Raw genomic sequence first — 17,754 nt, forward strand, 5'->3', positions numbered from 1 at the left:
AAGGGATTCAAGAAAAACTTAAAGTGAAATGCCTCTTCTAAGACCAGGGTGGTGTGCAAAACCACTAAGTGGTATGAGTACTTGATAGATAATGGATCGGGAAGGTAGCCCTCCTGTATTCGAAGTTAATTGTTTGCAGGTGTGCTGGTATCATTTGCTTCGGTTGTACAGGTTTAGTGAAAGCCTGGCCGTTCAGCCCCTGATGTCCTAAACCATTAATCCTCATCCACATGTTGCTGCTGACTAGAAACACTACGTTAGTTTTTCCAGTGCATCACTAGCGAGTGATGGCTTCCCTTGTTGGTATTTATAATGTAAGTCTCTCTTAAGGTTAAAGAAAAAAATAATCCCAGAATAAGTCTTCAGGCAATTCATTTTTGAAATTGAATAAGAGCCATTTGGGCAGCATACTCCATCTGGTGATACACTTGCTAACTGCTGCCCTCTAATTCTTTTGTTGTTCATATTAAATACCTTGCAGCCATTCAGAAAAATAGAATTGTGTTGCCACATCTTCCTGTGGCCACAGCAACTAATTAGTTCCTGGCAGGTCTGAGTATCTGAGGAGATTACAGGGAGGACCTCTAATTACATACTCAAGCACAGCAAGTTGCTTCGGTGTTTTTTGCTCAGCATTTACAATTTCTACGCCATTTAGATTTGGAGTTTATTGACAGAAAATGGAAAACTTTTATGTTCCACATTCCTGATGGTGGCCTCATCATCATTCTTTCAGCTGAATAAAAGGGAAACAAAACTTGGATTTTACTGAAGCAAACAGCTTTACAAAATCTGAAAAGGACCTTCTTTAAGGAAGGTCTGTAGCACAAAATGTATTCTTATTGTTACTGATATCTTCCAAAGGGTCAAATCTGAAGAATTTACTGAAAAAGCTTTTTATTGCCCTTTGACAGTAAAAGAAAGTTTATTATTTTTATACTTCTACTGGAATTCAAGAATCTCAATACTGTTTGAACTTCGCAGGTAGATTTCTCGGATCATTTCCCCCTCCCCACCCAGCTTTCCTATGTATACATTAGAAGACATTTAAATAGGACATTTGGGATTTTTTTCCAAATTATTTTCATCCTTTACAGCTGGACTCCATTTTTCTTTCTTTTCTGAACCCTTTCTGGACTTGCCACTATTGTTTGTTTTCCCAGCTTTTTTGAAACCCTGTGACATATAGCATCTGTGCTAATCACTTGTCACCTCTTATTTTCAAACAAGTTTAGTGTTATATCCTCAGTCAGCCTTATCAGCTTACTAAGAATAGAAATCATGTCTTCTTGTCTTCTCTTTGGAATATGCTGTTTAATTTTTCATAGATAAGTAAAACAATCCTATTGTCCTAAAATCCATCTTTCTCCCTGGCGTCAGAAAACCTTTTCTAGAAGGCAGGGTCTTTAAAACCTGTTTTCCCCCCAAGTCCTTTAATATTTCCCTGGATTCTACATCTACTCATAGATAGTTCAACTCCGTTGTCCCTAGAAAAAAAGATGACAAATGAGGGTTTAAAATAAAATCCTATTTCATGTCTCTGTGTTACTTAAATCTTTTCTAGGCTCATTGGATGGTTGAGATACTAGCTCCAGGGGACAGCCACTTTCTAGAGAGATGAGATCAGGACATAGTGACCAGAAGGAGAGTTCGTGTCCAGAAGGGATGGTGAGCCTGCTAGAGTGGGCAAAGCATAAAAGCCAGAGAATCAGTAGGAGCTGTCTTGGTTGAGGAGGGTCTCCTACAGTAGACAGGAAGGAGGGTAACAGGGAACGAGAGCCTCGGCCACGTAAGCCACTAGTCAGGGTACCACACACACTGGAATTCAAGTCATGGCCCCAAAGTAGTAGTTAGTGAACAGTCTAAAAGAATGCTGCCTCTTACGAGGGGACTAACACCACGACCCAGTTTTGTGATGTGGACCAACCCAAAATATCAAGGCAACAGTAAACCATGGAGCCCACGCAAGCACACGAATAGGAAGGCTGGTTGACAGCCAGGCAGATAGGGATAAGTGAATATGGGAGAGCACATCCTTAAGCTTCGTAATGCTGGAGTAGACAAAGATGGAGGAAGTCGTGCCAGAGGTGACAGTGCAGCTGCTGCTCACTGCCCCCCGCCACTGCCCCCTCCCTGGCAAACCCCAGCATTCCCTGTACCTTCAGGGCACTGCGTGCGAGTGCTGCTGTAAATCCTCGTTAGCCTTCCTCTGGACACCGGACGCTGGAGGGTGGGCCCAAATATCTGCACGTCTGACTGGAGTTGGAGAAGCATGACACCAATACTTCTGATCACTTTTTTTTCTTTTTACCTGTTTACTAGACTTTAGAAGTTCAGAAGTATTATGAGGATGAGAACATCCCACGAAATCTCATGGTGCTGAAGGCCCTATTGTCGCCCTTCTCTCCAAGGCACACAATTCACTTTGTACTTATGTGTGTGATGCCCCCTGGAGTTCTACATGTTTGCCTGGGTAAACTCAGGTTGATTTAAATAGAAAATGTCATGCTAGCAACCTGGGTTGCTCAGTCGGTTGAGTGTCGGACTTCAGCTCAGGTCATGATCTCACAGTTGGTGAGTTTCAGCCCCACGTCGGGCTCACTGCTATCAGTGTGGAATCTTCTTTGGATCCTCGGTCCCCCACATCTCTCTCTGCCCCTCCCCTGCTCATGCTGTCTCTCTCAAAAATAAATAAAACGTTAACAAAGAAAGAAAGAAAGAAAAAATGTCATGCTACAGAGCAGTGTATCCTATTAAAGAGTTGCATAGAGGGGTGGTGGAGACCAATAGCTTTATGGTTTGATTGCAGTCAAATCACGGTTCTGCCTTGTGTCTTACTGCAGAGCTTGGGCAAATTACTGTGCCTTAATTTACTGAACTCTGACAACGCGTACTCACAAGGCTTAAATGAGATTTAAGTAAAACAAAATAAGTAAAGTGCTCTGAAGTGTTCCTGGCAGGTGATCAGCACTCCATAAACATTTGTTACCATCAACAGTGTGGTTTATAGTTATAACGTTGCCAATTAGACTTGTGCTAGCACCAACCTAAACCATTTTGCTGCTCTGTTCCAGGATCAAATGAAAAGGCCTAAATTTTTAGAACCAGTACAATGGTACTTATTTCATGTGACTCTTGGGCCACTGAGAAATAGATTTATGAAAATATAGGCAAATATCAAGAGAGTAACTTTTTCTTTCAGGTGGGTTTTAAAACAGAGCAGTCGGCACATTTGAAGACTTATGCGGTAGAGGAAGTGAATGACTCCTGTGTTTTCATTGTTTAGACATTGTTATGAGTAGTACACATTTGTGTAGTAGGTGTGTGTGTGTGTCTAGTAGCTCTAAAAAAATACATGAAATGGATCCTTCACCTGTCTTTTTTTTTTTTCTTTTTGGTAATTTATATCTTATTTTCCTCTCTTTGTCCCTGTCTCCTTTCACCTCTTTCATAAATAATATATAGCTTTTCTCTGCCATTCTAAAGGGGTCATGGGGACTTTAAACTAAATTGATACAGCTATAAAGGAGGAAAGGAGAGACAAGGGAATACAATGTAACTTTAGGATGGAAAGCTATGTGGTCTGACTGCAAATGCAGAAGCAGCTTTGATTGGGGGTAACACAGTAAAGATCCAAGAACAATCAGAGCAAACTATTACAGATCTCCTGGGCAAAGGGAAAGCTCGGTGGGAGAAATTTTCCTGCATAAGGGTGGGGTAGGGAAATAGCTAGTTACAATGTTAACAGTATCAATCATGTGGGGAATGCACAGAGGCTGAGTCAGGTAAGAGCACGGACTCCTTGCCAGGGCTGGAATGAGGACAAGAGTGGGTGGAGAGCTTTGCGCTCACCCACACCTAAGCACACGTGTGTTCACACACGGGCACAAGCACACATATCTTTCAAAAATTTTTTTTAAATGTTTGCTTGTTTATTTTTAAGAAAGAGAGGAGAGACAGAGCATGAGGGAGGGGCAGAGAGACAGGGAGACACAGAATCCGAAGCAGGCTCCAGGCTCCGAGCTGTCAGCACAGAGCCCGACGTGGGGCTCAAACTCACGAACCGTGAGATCATGACCTAAGCTGAAATCAGATGCTCAACCAACTGAGCCACCCAGGCACCCCAAGCACACACATATCTTAAGGGTCCTCTGGAGAGGTGTGGGCTTTCTTTTTGCGGGCCACCGCAGAGGCAACACAGCACGTGCAGCACAGACCAATTTTCACAGTTCCCATAAATTAGGCCCATAAATAAATCCAAAAAATTAGGATTTGCTCTGAGCTCTCCATTTTGCCCCACCCCATCATGTACTGCTTTCCTGTTCATGGCTTCTGAAGGTGACGAACTGTAGGCCAGCTCCTCCCATCAGTACTTGAACTGATTTCTTTGCCCTGCAAGGCCCTGTCGCTCATGTACTGGCCATGAGCCAAGGAAACAATTCCATGTGGATGGTGGATGGTATTGTTGAACAATGAAAGGCAAAACTGCAAGCCGCAAGACCAAATGTGTGTGTTTATTTGGGATCTTCGGGATTGCAATCTGGGGGACCCAGACTTGACCAAAATAAAAAATGGGCTCTGGAGAGACAAAAGAAGTCAGGGTTCTTAAAGAGGAAAGACGGGATTTACAGAAGTTGTTTTGAAGAACAGGTGACTGGTGTGGTTTATCCACATTTACATTAATCTATGTGTGATTGGTTGCTAGGGCTAGTGTTAGGCAGAAAGTTCATCTCTGTCCATTATAACATAAGTAAATGTCTTGGATTTTAGCTGAGCTCAGCAGAAATCTCTGAGAATTTGAGACAGATGTGCACAAGCTCTACCTCAGCATCCTCTTAGTTCCATGTTAAATTATCTCTTAGCAGTGGTTATTCCATTTTACTCTCTCCCTTGTCAGTATTTTAAGCCTATCATTTTTATGCTCTCAACACTCTAGTATTCTGGGTTTTAGAAGCAGCATAATGTGTAGATAAAGATGTAGGTTTCATATGCAACCGTGCAGAAGGGCATCTTGAGGTGTTCTTTTTTTTCTTTTTTTTTTTTTTGAAGGTTCCAGGAATCGATACAGAGAAGCAGAAGAGAATAGGGGAATTAAAGATGAATGAATGGAATGCAGAAACTTGGTGGAGAAACATGTAGAATAGTTGTGACACCTGATATAAACTATATAGAGGAGGGAAATTATAAAACAAATTGAAGGTAGTCCAAATATTGGGGAATACGAGACATGGCACATGAGAATAAGGGAAGGAGGATACCTTTCTAGTAAATCAGAAATACAGCAACTACCAAAGAAAAGTCGTTAGCTTTGTTTGCCTAACATGAATCCAATCTGGGGGAATGAACTAGCATTCATGAGTAAAAAGAAAAACATGATTTTTTTTAAAATTTTAATTGAAAGGTCTAAAGAGGAAAACTATAAAATATACCAGCACTACACCACACTGAAGGAATATGAACACTGACAGGAAGAAATGATAAAAAGAGAGAGTCTATGTTTCATTCTAGTTTATTTGTAATACAGTAGGACAAAAGATGGAAAATAATCTGGATTTTGTGGACATTAGATACTATTTTATCTGAGATTTTCCCCTGACCTGCAAGAGACATTGCCACACAGGCAACAAGATTGGGGAAGGAATATCTCACAAAATATGTGTACATTCTGTGTGCCTTTTGGGGGGAGAAAACTATGCAAAAATGAAATTATATTAGAGGTAGTAAGTGAAAAGCAGTTTAAGACCAGGGTAATGACACTAATGGAAAAAAAAAAGACCACAGAATAGACTATTGTCCAAGGAAGATATATAAATGGCCAATAAGCTTATGAAAAGAGTGTCAACATCATGAGTTTTTGGGAACTTTAAATAAAAGCCACAATGAGACACTGCTTCATACCCTCCTGAATAGCAGAATCAGATATTCACATAATAACAAGTGCTGGCAAGACTGTGGAGAAATTTGAACCCTGGTCCATTGCTGGTGGAAAAAGAAAGTGGTGCAGCCATTTAGGAAAACAGTTTGGCCTTTTCTCAAAAGACTAAACACACAGTTATAATTTAATCAAACAGTCCTACTAAGTCTATATACCCGAGAGCAATTTAAACATGCTCACACAAGACCTTGTATAGAACTATTTCCAGCAGCATTACTCGTTTGAATCAAAATATGGAAACAACCCAAATGTCCATCAACAGACACTGGATTAAAAAATTGTGGTATATCCATACAATGGAATCCTATTTGGCCATAAAAAAGCATGAAGAACTAATACACACTCCACTACAGATGAACCTTGAAAACATGCTAAGTGAAAAAAGCCAATTACAAAAGCCACATACTGTATACTTCCATGCAAATCAAAGTCCAGAATAGGGAAATGTATGGAGATGAAAAGCAGATGATGGGTGCTTAAAGCTGAAAGAGGAGGTGGGGAGCTAGGAGTGTGATAGCCAGAGAGTATGGGGCTGTTTTTGAGGGGATGCAAATGTTCTAAAATTGACTGTCATAATCTGAATATACTAAAAACCACTGAGTTGAACACTTTAAATGTGTAAGTTGTATGATATATGAATAATATCTCGATCAAACTGTAAATAGCGAAGTAAGTAAGTAAACTAATGAATACAAAAATTAGAGAAGAGATTAAGATGCTTGTAAAAATAAGCTAATCAAATTGTCACATTTCTTTTCAACAGATAATACAGTTAAAGGTGTAGATATCTCAGTGACAGTATTTATTTATAAATTGTCAGAATAGATGCGCTGAAAGGAAAGCATAACACCTAAAAATCTCCAGGCCAGGATGGTTGCCCTAGATCATTTTTCCAAACATTTAAAAAAGAATTAACACCAATTTTTCACAATCTTAATTTTTTTTAAAAAGGGGAAAGAACATTTTACAGTTTATTTATAAGGCCAGGATTAACCTGATCTCAAACAAGACAAAGATAGTTAGTTAATAAATAAATAAATAAATAAATAAATAGACACCAATATCTTTTATTTAAAAAAATTTTTTTTACATTTATTTTTGAGAAACAGAGTGAGAAAAAGTGTGAACGGGGGAGGGGCAGAGAGAGTAGGAGACACAGAATCTGAAGCAGGCCCCAGGCTCTGAACAAGCGGTCAGCACAGAGCCTGATGCGGGGCTCGAACCCACGAACTGTGAGATCATGACCTGAGCCGAAGTCGGATGCTCAACCGACTGAGCCACCCAGGCGCCCCAACACCAGTATCTTCGTAAGACACAGAAATTGTCACCAAAATATCAGTAAGCTGAATCCAACAATGTATACAAAGAACTGTAGACCATGACCAAATGGGACTTATTCCAGGTCTGCCAGGCTAGTCCAACATTTGAGGACCAATCATATGAAAAGGACAAAGAAAAAAAAACATGCAATGATATCACTTGTTACAGAAGAAGCATTTCACAAAATCTAACCCATTCATGATAAAAAGACAAACCTCTCAGCAAACTAGAAATAGATAGGAATTTCCACATTTTGATAAAGCACATTTACCAAAAATCTACAGCTAAATTCATATGAATATTTCCTCCTGAGATAGAGAACATGTCCCAGTCAGCTCATGTTGCCATGACAAAATACCATAGACTGGGTGGCTCAAACAACAGAAATTTGTTTTCTCATGGTTCTGGAGACTGGAAGTGTGAGGTCAGAATCCCAGCATAATTGGGGTCTAGTGGGAGCTTCCTTCATGATTTGCAGATGGCCACCTTCTCATGTGTTCTTACAAGTTCTTATTTTAGTGCAATGGCTTGAACTTCCAGTACTATATGGGGTAAGAATGGTGAGAATGGAGATCCTTGCCTTGTTCCGCTATGGACTGAATTGTGTACTTTCCCCAGTTCATATGTTGAAATCCATGCCCTCAATGGGATTGTATCTGGAGATGGGGTCTTTAGGAGGAATTAAGGTTAAAGGCCACAATCCTGTCAGATCGGGTCCCCTTGCTTCTATACTCTTTAGCCTTAATTCTTCCTAAAGACCCCCATCTCCAGATGCAATCCCATTGATGGATAAGTATTTGAAAGCCACAGGTATCCAGAATACATAAGAACCTTCCAAACTTGACAGCAGAAAATCTCATGCAATCCAGTTTTGAAATAGGCAAATGACATGAATAGATATTTCGCTGAAGAAGACATACACCTGTATTGAGACTAAGCACATGAAAAGTTGCTCAACATAATTAGCCATCAGGAAAAAGCAAACTGAAACCACAATGAAGTAGCTGTGTACATCTGTCTAAATGGCTAAATAAAAAGTAATGACAACACCAAATGCTTACAGGATGCAGATAAGCTGGATTAGTTACACCTTGCTGGTAGGAATGTAAAAACTGTAGAGCCACCTTCAAAAATGCTCGGCCCTTTCTTATAAAATTAATATGGAATTGTCATACGACCTAGAATATGCAATCTTGGGCATTTGTTTCACAGGAATGAAGCACAGAAATGTCCACACAAAAACCTCTACCCCAATATTCACAGCAGCTTACTGTTAATAGAACGAAACAGGAAAGAGCCCTGATGTCCTTCAAAGGGTGAATAGTTAAACAATAATACATTGAAACCAAGGAATTTTACCCTGCAATAAAAAAGCAGCTGTCCTCACTGTACGTAAGACATGGGAGAATTCTCTGGCTAGGAGGGCCTCTTTCTCTTGCACTGTGCTGAGCGTTCACCCTTGAAAAGGAGTTGAAAACTCCTCTCTTCCCCTTTCTGTGTTCCACCAGGGTGATGTAATCTCTCACCTGGATTCCAGAGCTCTGGTAAAGCTGTTTTCACCCATGAAGGACTTGTTAAATTGGTAGTGCTGTGGTGGTGGTGGTGGGAAGGGTGGTGAATGAAGCTCGGGACCTCCTGTTCTGCCATCTTGCTGATATTATTTCCCAGTAATGTTTTAAATAAATTATAGAAAACAGGAAAACTAGGACATTAAAAACAGACCTTTTATACTTAGCAAACTATTTTCCCCCTTCACTGTACCTCATTCCTTCCTTTAGATACGGGGTTCCATATGACATCATTTCTCTTCAGCCTACAGATGCCCTTTAAGCATCCCTTACATGGCAGATCTGTGGGCTGTCACTTATCTCAGCTTTTGCCAATCTGAAAGTGTCTTTACTTCACCAGCATCTCTGAAGGATACTTTCACTGGATATAAAATTCCAGGAGGAGGTGAGTAAAGTCATGACTAGTTCTGGATTGGATCCTTTGTCTGTGGGGTGTGTGCAGCCTAGGTACCTCCTCATTGCTCTTTTGTCATCACAAAGTTTGGTGACAAAGACCCCAAAGAGAGGTCTTGGCAATGGTGGTAGTGAGAACTCAAGAATTAACTCCATGGGTTACGTTCTTGTAGTCTGTTTTTACTGTGGGAGGAAGAAAGATTAGGTGTGTAGAAAAGACTCAAATTTTTGGACTTTTCATATTGGTCATTATTCAGTGAAACTGGGGAAGCAGTATCTCTGAGGACAGGCAAAATAATACTTTATATCATAAGAGTTACCCTGCATGGATTATTAGGATGGATAGGAAAGAGAACAGATAGGAGCCTGGGAGATTAGTTTACACTTTAGCTTTTAGCTTTTAGCATAAACTCAGGGTGCAGAAACCAAAACATGAGCTAGTGCAATAATGTTCATTGGAAAGCAAGAGAGGAAAGGGGTTCAAAATCATTTTGGAGGATGTTCTGACAAGACACAAGTAACAAATCAGTTTTGAAGTACATGGGGATGTTTCTAAGTTAAATGACCAGGTACTTGGCAATGCATTAATTGATTTATTACATATTAAGTGGAGGGGCAGGGTTGAGGGATGGCATTAACTCCATGTTCTAGGCTATTTAGCAAAAGCATGTGACTGCATTTGGGACACTTGCTGAGAAGAGATTTCAGAAATGGAGATCAGATTAGATAAAAGGAAATTTTTGGTGTATATTGAAGGAGCATGTCACGTAAGTAGAGAACAGAATAGAAACTAGAAACAAGAAAGAGCTGAGGACCAAGTCCTAGGGACAACAATATTTAAAAGTCAAGGTGAAGAAAATGAGGGGGCAAGGGAGGTCGCAAAAGCTAGGCAGGTGGACAGTAGGTGAGGGTGAAGGGTACAGTGGAGATTATGGGAGAAGTCTCAGGAAATGGAGATAGTCAACAAGTTCCAGAGGAAAGCAGGCTCCTCTCAGTTGGCACTGTGCTCAGTGAGGTAGTAACGTAAGGATGGCAACTCATTGTACTCTTGTCTCAGGGTGGCAGTATTTCTTCAACTACATTTAAAAGAAACTTTTGTAGATGCTTCAAAAACAGTGGCGCTCAAACAGTACATTACATATTTGGAACAGGATAGAGAGGGAAGTTGAAATGTTGTTTACCTCTTGCATTATTAACCAGAATGTGGCATTCTGATCAGTTCCATTTGATTTTTGATGTGGAATCCTTGACCTGGACCAATGAGAAAAAGCAACATCCTTTAGTATAGCTTGACAGATGCACATACAGAAACCTTCCTATGCCACGTGAATGGAAAAGTGAGGAAGACATTGTTACTCTCCCCATGGTGGTTCTGCTGCTGTTCCTATCACTGCTTCCCATTGTCCTAAGCCTCAGTGAATGGTGACTGTCAACGAGTTCATTCCCACATCCTTTGTCTGAGAAAAGTGTATACACTGGAAGAGGGAAAGATTGAGGGAGATCATTCAAACCAGGGTTAATAACAATTCTAAAACTTGCTGCTATTTAGATATCTGATGGTGAAATGTCATGGTCTTCTAGATGAGGCAAAATCCAGTCATCTCACACAGGCCCAGACTGATTCTCTGGAACACTAAGATCTTTTATTTTCTCTTTTCTTTCAATTGAACCAAAACCAGGATACCCCCGTTCCCTAGCCCTGCCAGATAGGAAAATTCTCCGTAATTAATTATAATAAGAGCTTAACCATTTAAAATATCTTAAAAGGTAATAATTATCTTCATAACGCTGAGGAGTCATCTACACTGCAGACAAGCACTTGGCAGTGGGTGCTGTAATTGGGGCAGGGGCTGTAGCATTTGATGAGCTTGAGCTTGGAGAGTGGGACTTCTGATACACACATTTAGTTTCCAAGATGACACAGAATGTGCTAAGGAATTGAAAGAGCCTGTTCTTCTTTTTTTTTTTTAAACAAATTCAGAACTGGGTATGGGGAGTGGTCAGTCCAGGGAGTGAGGGACAGCAGTGGGTCATTTAGGGAAGGCAAGGTAGGAAAATGCTTCCTAAACTGTCCCACACCAAGGCAACATAGCTGATGTCCAGTGGTTCTCTTAATTTCTTTAAGAAACATTATCATAAGGTAAATTCGTCTTTAAAAAAAAAAAAGATGATATGTACTTATAGACACTACAACAACATTTTTTGTTGTAATTAAAAATAATGTTGCAAATATGAAGAATCATAGTAAAATTTCCACGTGGCTTTACATCATTACTTTAATGTTTTGCTGCCGGCGTCATTGAAGTTGACTTTTTCCCAAGAAGATGGAATATCTGCATTTTCAAATGTGACGACAAACAGATACATATATACCTCACTAATTTACAGCAAGCTAGGGAGGTATGGCATATTCTAAAGCTATTAATGTGTTGTCATTCTCAAACTTACTATTACCATATGTCTCGTAAGCCAATCACATTCTCTTGATAAAAGTTGCACTTAATGCATGTATAGCTCACTTACTGAATACATAGTTCTTTGTCACCTAGTTCACTTAATGCATACATAGTTCTTTATCATTAGCTACAGACTATCCCTGGGAATAGAGGTGGGGAGTAAACCTGGAAAATAACAGTAAAAAAAAAAACAAAAACAAAAACAGAAAAGCACCAGTAACAGTAAATCTCTTGAGGAGGTCTTAGTAATATTAATAAATGTGAGAATTTTACTTTTGTAACTTATAAGATTTCTAGGAAGACAACTGGATCACTGTGAGATTTATTGGTCCATTTCATTGTATGCAATGTTTTTTATTATTTTTATGACTAAGCATTGCATCTTTAAATTGGAACTTCATAAAATGTAAAGCATTTTACCTGGAAGTGATACAATGATGTCATTAATTGGCGATAACCTATCCATGTGTAAGTCTAACCTCTCCAGAGTCCAAAGACATCATCTCTAAGTAATCCAAGACCTCATCATGTACTGTTCCCTTCCTTGTATTAAAACACAGAGAGCATCTATGGTTCAGAACACACACTTTTTAAGATGCTATAACAAAATATCATACAATGAATGGCTTCTATACAACACACATTAATTTCTCATGGTTCCGGAGGCTGGAAGTCTGCCATCAGGGTGCCAGCATTGTTGGGTGAGAGCCATCTTCCAAACGCAGACTTCTCATTCTGTCCTCCTGTGTCAGAAAGAGTTATTAGGGAGCTCCATGGAATCTCTTTTATAAGAGCATTTACCCCATACATGAGGACTCCACCCTCACGACCAATCACTTCCCAAAGGCCCCACCTTCCAACACTATCACATGGGGTGTTGCAATTCCAACACAATTTGGGGAGTGGGAGACACAAACATACAGACCATAGCAGGGGATTATTAATAAGATTAATATCCTATAAAGTGCCTGGCACATGCTAAGTGCTAGATTGTAGCTATTATACTTACCCCTTTTATGTATGATTTTACCTTTATCCCTCTTTTGGGTTTTCAAACGTGCATATCTGAGGCTAAAATAAATATGGCTATCTATGTGTAGAGATTTATTTAAAAATATGTTCTAAAATATTTTGAGTATCGAAAGCCTTTAGATTCTAGCGATATGTCAACACCATCTCTTCTCTGTGACACTGGGCTCTCCCAGTGTCCTCCCTATGAGCAGGAGAGGTGAGTGACACCAAAACTCTCAATGGTCTGTCACGGTTTTGTAACTGTAGGCACACTTTACCTTGTTTTCGTTGTCTGAAAAATAGAGACAAAAAAATTGAAACCTGACTTCAGATGGATTGTAAGGAATAGCAAGTAGGAAAAATAATAATGAAGCAGTTAGCTTTCTTTAAAGTGTTGCAAGGTGGTATCATATTTTAATTATGTTCTCTTCACAAAACAAATAGCAAAAAGCAATCAATCAATTTAAGGGCATAATTCACCTAGTTTAAAATTGGCCCAAAAGTATGGTCTGAGACAAATTGCAAATTGTAGCTTTAGCTTCAATGCCCCTTTGTGAATATTGCCCAGTGCCTTTGTGTTAGAGTTCCCACCCTAAGAAATGTGGTAAGGGGGGAAAAAAAAACAACAACAAGAAAAGGGAAGGCAACCTGGCTATGTGCACTTATGTGACATTCCTCATGACCTTGTAATGTGAGACCACCCAATCAGACCATACATATGTCTGTATATTACCATGTAAGGGAGACAAAGAAATAAGAAATTTATAAAAGGCTACACCTCACTGTGCTGGGGGCTCAGTTTTTCCAGTCCCAACCTACTGAGACTGTGCCTGCATAAATAAAGCTGCTTCCTGGATAGAAAGGCCTCAGTGTCCCCTCCCTCTATTTGAGAATCGTGCTACACCTTGAGTGAATAATTGTTAGTTATTACTGAGGATGACAAGTTTATACCCAACGCTTGGCTAGCTAAAATGTAACACAGAGATTTCTGCTGGGTTGCAGTTAAGCTTGGAAGGGGCATGGGTCTCTTGGAATGCAGGAGGCCTGCAGCCTGCAGAACCGCCCTGACTGCTGAATGCCCCGGGGGCTTGCCCTCCTGGTTGTTTCTGCAGTTCTTGGGGGAACTCCTACCTATACGTAGTATACAAAGTTTAGCAGAATGAGAGGACACATAGACCCTTGCTGCAAATCTCTGATTTGATTGGGCTCTTGTGATTGTTCCCCTTTAAGTCCTGCACTCCTTGTTTCTGCATGCCTGGAATGTTGTACGCCCTCTGCACACAGCAAGCCAACTGAGATTTGTGATTGGCCTGACACTGCAATAGATGAGAGTAAGAGTGAGGCGAACCGGGTCTTCATCTGCAAACGTTGATTCCACACCCCCCCCCCTTCTCCTGTCTTTCTTAGCAAAGTGTGGAATGATCTTTGACCCCTTGGCACAGGGTTTGCTGGCCATGCCCTGCAAATAATTAATGCAGTGACCTCCATCAGGAGGTGGCGGCAAAAGCAGATATGGGGTCAAGTAGGAACTACATTGTTTTCTAACTCAGCGGTGCTGGATCTCTACACCGTCAGATTGTCGTGTCTTCAGTATATTGGGGATAATCAACCTTTCAGTCACCTCAGAATTATTTTAAAGATTAATAATAAAAATAATTGTTCACTTCTTTTTCTTCTTTGAACGGAAAGCAGTGATGGAAGCAGAGTAAGAAAAACGGTTAGGATTAGCCAAGAGAAACCTGCCTGAGAAGCTGCAGTGGGAGGGACCGTGATGGACGATGGTACAAACAACCAGTTTAGTTACAGGACGCGGGGATCCATCACTAGGAAGCAGACATTCCAAAGTGTTTATGAGGGAGTCCTAGAAACCCAAGAAAGGCTCAATCTTCCCCTCAAGCCACAGTGCTAGTGTCATGGTAGGGGCGGCATGTTGTTGGGGAAAGAAGAAGGGCTTGAAGGCAAGTGGGCCTGGGTAATTCCTACCTGCTCTGGTGAATTGCTGGGTGCTGTTCCTTGCTGAGTCTCAACATCTTTCTAAGTAAACTGGGGATAATAATATGTATCTTCAGGGAGGCTGTGAGAATCAAAAGCGTTAATGCATATCACCTACAGTGAGCATTTAACCTACAGTAAGCACGCTGTAAATACAGAGCGTTGTTAATCCCCTTGGGACTCGGTGTTCTCACTGCACTGCCCTTCTCTTCATTGACTGTACTTCTTACTAGGAAACCACAGATCACCAAGTTTCTAGCAGAGCTTATGGTTTCCTGTTATCAGTCACACGCTCCCGAGCAAAGGAGATATGTTAAATGTCCAAGGAATATTATTTCAGATTAAATTCTTCAAGTTGGTAGAAAAACTAATTATAAATCTATTGACCTAATCCCTGACCATGTTGACTTCATCATTATTTATTGCTTGTATCTTCCATTACTTTCCAGTTACTGTCTCCTATTAGTGAAGCATATTGTAAATAATGGAAGGAAGAGGACCTCACCTCCCCATTTCTCTCAAACAAGCCACTTTAAATCAGAAAGCTTTGCTGTTGTGTTTTTAGCAGGGTACCTTGTGGGCTTACTTTAATTGGAGTGTATTTATGATAGTATTACCAGTGCCATTCAGGAACACGTGCTAGGGGCACTGGGTGGCTCAGTCAGTTAAGCGCCCATCTCTTGGTTTGGGCTCAGGTTGTTACTTCAGAGTCCCGAGATCGAGCCCCATGTGGGGCTTCACTCTAAGCATGGAGCCTTCTTAAGAAAGATTCTCTCTTGGGGCGCCTGACTGGTTCAGTTCATGAAGTGTCTGACTTCAGCTCAGGTCATGATCTCACGGTTTGTGGGTTTGAGCCCCGTGTCGGGCTCTGTGCTGACAGCTCAGAGCCTGGAGCCTGCCACAGATTCTGTGTCTCCCTCTCTCTCTGCCCCTTCCCCACTAGCACTGTGTCTCTCTCAAAAATGAATGAACATTAAAAAAAATTTTTAATTAAAAAAAAAAAGATTCTCTCTCTGTCCCTCCCCTGCTCATGTGCACGTGTGCACATGTTCTCTCTCTCTCTCTCTCTCTCTCTCTCTCTCTCTCTCGCTTGCTCCAAACAAACAAACAAAAATACACCCTCTAACTTGGATGGTAGAATTTTATTCAGTTCTTATAACTTGTAAAAAATGCACTCATTTTCAAATTGCGATGTGTATGAAGATAATCATGTATGTTAAATCTATGTAGAACCTAAGTAATTTTCAGGGCATAGTATTTTCCATACCTAAAATCCTTCATAAAAATGTAATTTTGATTTAATTAAAATGCAGTTTGTAAAGACATGCATATGCTTGGGGGGAAAAACAAACCTTTCTCTTCACATAGTAAACACTGGATTTTGTGACTCTTAAGCATCTATACTCCTGTCTTGTGTTAATGCATCCCCGTTGCCATATTCTTTTTGAGAAATTGCTTTTTGTAAAGACAGAAAGAAAACAATGTGATGTGGTGGTAACATCAATCGAAATGGCCTGACTTCCCTGAGCCAAGGCGGGAACATGTGGCCCAAGGCAAACCAATTGGATTCCGTCTCCTGTGATTTTGAAACATGAATAAAATAATGCCAATGTGGGGGGGAAAAGCAATTGGAGCCAATTTATCTAGCTGTCAGTACGCTGGTTAGGTAATTCCACTGACTCCATCATGTTGTTAAGGACCAGAATCTCTCTCCTTGATTTCCACATTCACAAGGTATAGACTCATCTTGTTCAGCCGCCTCCTGTGTGGTCTCAAGATGGCTGCTCATGTCCCAGTTTCACAAGGCAAGATGATTCTGTGGACTGGCGGTCTGATCAGGGCTCAGCGGGACAGCTAAGCTCAGTAATGTGGCTAAACAAATAAATACACACCAACTGTAATTATATGGCTCTAGAGTTGCAAATATTTTGATTTATTATTTCATAAATCTGTGAAAATATCCTGAGTATAATAGTCTACGAATGTTGAAGTTGTACTTTAGTACCAGAGCATACTTTCAGTGACTTTTTCGGTAGCAATTTTGGAGGGAAGAGAAAAACATCTTATTTCTGTTACTCAGGAATCCCTTACTGTTTCTTATTTTACATTTCTTTCTGTACAGAATCCCCTCCAGCCATAATAGCTAGAGCTAAAATTGTGCGTTTGATGATGCACTGGGATTTTGCCTTTTCACTCTCCTGTGCCCACTTATGTCTATGATCAGGGAGTCTTCATTAAATGTTTGTTGAATTCATAATTAAAAATAGATTAAGTGAGGAAAGGCAATTGCTATGATACAAGCACTAGAAAATGGTTATTAGAAACAACAACAATGACATAGACATGATTCCTGCAAAAGAAAAGGAAATGTATAGTTGAGGTTTAGAAAAATGAGAGCAGAATATGAGCTGCACATTAAAAGTCCACCGTCTTGGAAAAAAAATAACCACTGTCTTGGGATTCATAAGACTTGGCTCTGAGAGTTATGTGGATCACTCAGGCACATAATGTTGACAGTGAACAATCAACATTTTTTTGTTGTATTTTTTTATATGTTATAAAATTCATTCAGGTAACACTATCCTTGGTAAGAACACAAAAGTAGAAACTGTTCTTTAGATTTATAGACCTGTAGCATTAGAAGGACCTAAATTTATCTTTCCATCTAACTTGTTCATTTTAAATGAAAAGATTAAAGTGTGGACAGGTTCATGTAACCCATACCATTTTAATAGCATATACTAATCACTTGTTCTGTGTTGTCTTAAATCATTTACTTACACATATTCTCTCATTTAATGCTCTCATGCAATTCAACAAAAGAAATCCCAACTTATGTATCGGCTAACTAAAATTCAGCAAGGTTAAGTAACTGGTCCAAGGTCACACTGCTGTGCTTCTCATCAGCAACAGGCCCAGCTCTGTTGACTCCCAGCCTAGCATTCACCAGTAGTCAGACCTCTGAAACAGCCTACATGGGAATCTGGATCCCAGGAATTGGGCAGAAAGGTTTAGGTGGTCTCTCTGTGCAGTTATAACATATGAGCATATGCTTTTATGAAGATTATCTTGAGGCGCC

Source organism: Panthera uncia, chromosome F2 (genome assembly GCF_023721935.1).
Source record: "Panthera uncia isolate 11264 chromosome F2, Puncia_PCG_1.0, whole genome shotgun sequence".
In the NCBI taxonomy this organism is placed as follows: domain Eukaryota; kingdom Metazoa; phylum Chordata; class Mammalia; order Carnivora; family Felidae; genus Panthera; species Panthera uncia.